This window comes from Pongo abelii, chromosome Y (genome assembly GCF_028885655.2).
Source record: "Pongo abelii isolate AG06213 chromosome Y, NHGRI_mPonAbe1-v2.0_pri, whole genome shotgun sequence".
NCBI lineage: Eukaryota > Metazoa > Chordata > Mammalia > Primates > Hominidae > Pongo > Pongo abelii.
The window spans coordinates 14,287,029-14,291,263 of NC_072009.2; the positions used below are offsets into that span (position 1 = coordinate 14,287,029).

The 4,235-nt window shown below is 50.2% G+C and overlaps 1 pseudogene; it reads right to left on the reverse strand.

Annotated features, from left to right (window-relative positions):
- Positions 1–1,310: 1,310 nt before the first annotated feature.
- Positions 1,311–3,862, reverse strand: LOC129053458 (testis-specific Y-encoded protein 8-like; annotated as a pseudogene).
- Between the last annotated feature and the right edge of the window lie 373 nt (positions 3,863–4,235).

Genomic DNA, 4,235 nt, shown 5'->3' on the forward strand with positions numbered 1-4,235 from the left:
TTCTGGGAACAGGGAAGAAAGTTCTGCCGCCAACACTGAAATCCTCCTCACTCATCCGTGACAGAGGCAACCCCTTGTCTTGTGCATTGACACAGCTGTTCATGGGAAGCAGCCACCCACTCGTGAATGAAAACTGTATGTTTTGTCCTCCTATGTGAGTCTTGCAACACATACTCTGCAACTATCTGCTCTTTACATTATTAAACTTAGGTAAACTATGCTGAAAATGCCACAGAAAATTAAAGGGCACTGGGCTCCAGAAACAATCTGCAGTGCCAATCACTGGGGAGAATAGAGCCTCACTAGAGTTTGCAAGAGCACAAAATGCACTCGTAATGTTGTTACCTACATGCACTACTGGTTCCTCACCTAACATACAATCTTGGAGAAAAGCTTAACCCAACTAAAGATGTAAACATCAACAAGAGTGTCCATATCCTGGGTCATCAAGTGACAAAGACAGTCCATGCGTGGATTCTCCAGCAATCTTATATTCCACAAATCCAACCCCTTTCCCCTCACTTCTGCCAGTTTGTGTTTTCCCTTACTCATCTATGCCAAAAAGCATATCCTGATTGCCTTCCCACATGCTTCTGTCACCTTTCCCACAGTCCCTCCATACACATTACATGCCCATTTCTTCTCACGTTGATGAGTGAGAAGTCCTGAGAGGCTGATTGTCCCACAAAAGGATTATGCATTCACCTTTAAAAGAACATGTGAATTCAACACGAAAATGAATTTTAAGATTTCCATCATCCTGTGCTTTTCTATTGTGTAGATGATACCCAAAATGAAGGATTTTGGAGGTCCCAGGAAACTGGGCTGTGGAAACCTTAACCCCTTTCCTTGAACTACCTCTGCTTCCATAGGACAAAGTAAGCCTCCAACTAAGCTGACTTTTGCTTTGGTCTCCCCAACTCTGTCCTGTAGGAAAGATCCCAACACATTCCACACCCATTCACTCCACAATTTTAGAGGCCCAGCTCCAACACAGACTGGTTACTTCCATGAAGAATATAAAGCATATTGATTGATCAATTCATTATGACACCCAACTCCAAGGGATAAACGTACGCACACACACACAGACACACACACACACACAGAGTCACACATCCTTGAGAATGTTTATTTTGCATTCCAAACAATCCAAGTTTACCCCTCTTCCTGTTTGATTTTTTTGTGACTCGATCTGTTTTTCCTTTACTTCCTGGGCATAAGACCATGCTGAGTACTGACATCCTGCATACGGTAGTAACTTTTTAGGAGTTCTGCTGTTTTAGGTAAGGTCTGATGCTCCCTCATAGTCAACTCAACATCTGGGAGTCCCCTAGAGAAACACAAACGCATATCAAAACGCATTTCTCTCAGCCATACTTTGAAATGTTTTAATTGTAGGGCCCGCTGAGAAAAGGATATCCCTTCCGCATTTGTGATCTCTAAAATTTCCTCCTACTCTTAAACTGTTCTCCACAATACCTGCCCCATTCCCAGTACTCTCTGTGAGGGGAGTCAGCTAACAAGATGCATTGCACACTAAAAGCACACAGAAATCTGATGGGGCAATAGCTTAAGGAAATCCATCAATCTAAACAGTCCTTTGTGGTCTGGGGCAGCGATGACCAGGAGGCACATTCAGGGAGCCCAATCTCATGGCGTTGGTAGGATGACTGCCCGTGGCGTTGACGGCCATGGAATCAAGTGCCACAGATTGAAGTGAATAATTTTCAGCTTCACTTCTCAGTGATTCCGGAAATGGACTATGCTCCCCTGGGCTTAAGACTCACAGCTATAACCTGCTTTGCAGTGCAGTCTCCAATGTGCCTTTTTCAGCCCAATTTCATGAATGTCCTGGATTCTGTCACTTTCTGTCTTCCTCTCAAGGAATTTCTACATGTAGGAAAGCAGCCTCAATTTCCACATTTCTGAAATGAGCGTCCAGGCTCCCGGAATAGGCAGCTGTGACAACTCCCTCATAGTGTGCATCAAACAGCTCCAGTTCCAACTGAACGGCTCACCTGAAATCTCTGTTCCTTCTTCAGGTGGCTTCATCCTCTTGTAGTACCGCAAGGGATTGCACCACAGGTCCTTACATAGGATCTGTCAGGGGAATCAATCGGGAAAGGCCTCATCAGGGCTCAGACTGGTGACCCAAGCAACTGGGAACACACCAGAGTCATTCCTGATGTTTCCCAGTGAGGACCCACCTCAGCAATCCTATTAGATCCTGCGAAGTTGTGGTCAGAAAACCAGTTGAAGAAGTTAAGGCTGCTGTTGTGGTGTCTGCGGCGATAGGCCTCAACTTCATAATCTGGATACCACTGAATTGGAGTGGAATGAGAAGCCCTGTATTCTACAGAGAAAGGAAGTTTTGTGGGAAGGGGGTTGGATCACATTGGCAATGATCCACCCACCATCTTCCTTCCACTACCCATCCTGGGAGCCACGTGTCACCTGTGATGTTCACGAGATATTCCTTGGTAATCACTTTATTCTGGAAGTAGGGGTTACTGCGAAACAACAACATGATCCTGCACAGATGAACGGGATGCTTCACTTCTTCCACCTCTCAGGACAAGGTGGAGAAAGTTTAAATACCTTTTCGGGTGAGGTGCCAACCCTTGCTCACAGGAATCAATTATTTCCCTTACCCTCCCCCACTAAACCCTCTAGCCTCAGTCTTGCTGGCCTCACCTCCAAGTTGATCATGTAGCTCAGCATGTCTTCATCTTGGTCAGTAATCAGGGCTGACATCTGGCGGTGGTTTGCAATCTGATTTAGGTCAAAGAGCCTTTACATGCGATGGAAGGAGAAGCTAGGAGCAACAGGGAAGAAGGCCTAAGAGCACCCAGAGGCTGGGGTAGGGGATTTCTCAGATCTGCTTCCACGTATGACCTCCTTTCGCCTCCCCCTACCCCTAAACTAAGGCCTCTTGGCTTCACAGAGGGTGTATTATTCTGAGGCTGACGGCACTGACATGGGGAGGCGCGATTTGCAGAGAGTTGCGGGTGTCTGAGGAGTGGCAGAATCGGCTTATACCCGAAGACGCCCAGTCCCAGATCCGACTAGCAAGGGGGAGCAATCACACTGTCTTAAAAATAGCTTGATTCACACAAAATCCTATTCTGGTCTGAACTCGCTTCTGCTCTTCAAAAACATGCCCCAAACGTCTGCTGCTCGGCATCACCAAGGGTTTCTCTGCAGCATGCAGGAAAATAGTACCACGCCTGCTCCGGCTTTCCACAGCCACATTTCTCCGGGGAAACTCACGTTTGTTCCCCAAAGGTGGCGTCACATCGACGCCAAGCTGCCCGTAAGTTACTTACACTTCCCCGAGAGCACCTCTCCACCACAAAGGCAGAAGAAACACTGAGAAGGATACAACATTGGCCCAGAAGACAGGGACGCTCTGGATGACCGCGCCTCTGCAGTCTAGGTGGGCCTTCCGCCTCTGCTCCATCTTTTCCTTCTGCCGAGAAAAGGCCTTCCTGGCTTGGGCATTAACGGGCTCCAGTTCCACCTGAACGGCCAGCAGCTCCTCCAGTGCAGACTCTGGGGTCATGGGCCCAGGGCCAGGCTGTGCCCGCTGGGCCTCCTCCTGCGGCTCCACGAGGCCCTCCTCCTGGGCCACCACCTCCACCTCCGCCATTATGTCATCCAACACCAGCACCGCCTCCTCCCCAAAAGCCGCCTGCTCACTCTCCACCCCGGCCGCCCCCTCCTCTACAGCCTCCATCCTGAAGACGGTGCCCTCCTCCGCACTCCCACTGACCAAGGCCTATGCTGTCCGAACCGAGCCACACGTACCCTGCCGCAGCCTTTATTGCCCCCAGTCGGTCAGCGGGCCCTCAGGGCGCATATGCGGGGCTTCCGGGCGCCCCCTAAGGGACTGCGCGCGAAGGGTGCAGGGAGCCGCCCCGCGACCGCCTTCCTCCCGTTGTGGCCAATGAATGCGAGGGCGGTGGGCATCTCCCTGGGCGGTACAGTCACTGGTGAGCCTGCAAATCCAACTCCACCTAACCCCACCTCCCCTCCCAAAGCCTCCTCCAAGAAGCCCTTGGAGCTCGTGCCCGGTAGCTCGGCGTCCGGGGACAGGCGGGCTGCGTGGCCTTTGGAATTGTGGGCACGGCAGCCCTGTGCCCTGACATCCTGAGTGCGGCAAGCCATGAAAATCTGTATGTGTCATGAACACATGAAATATCTCTCTTTGTTAGGCAGGCCAGGTAGATGGT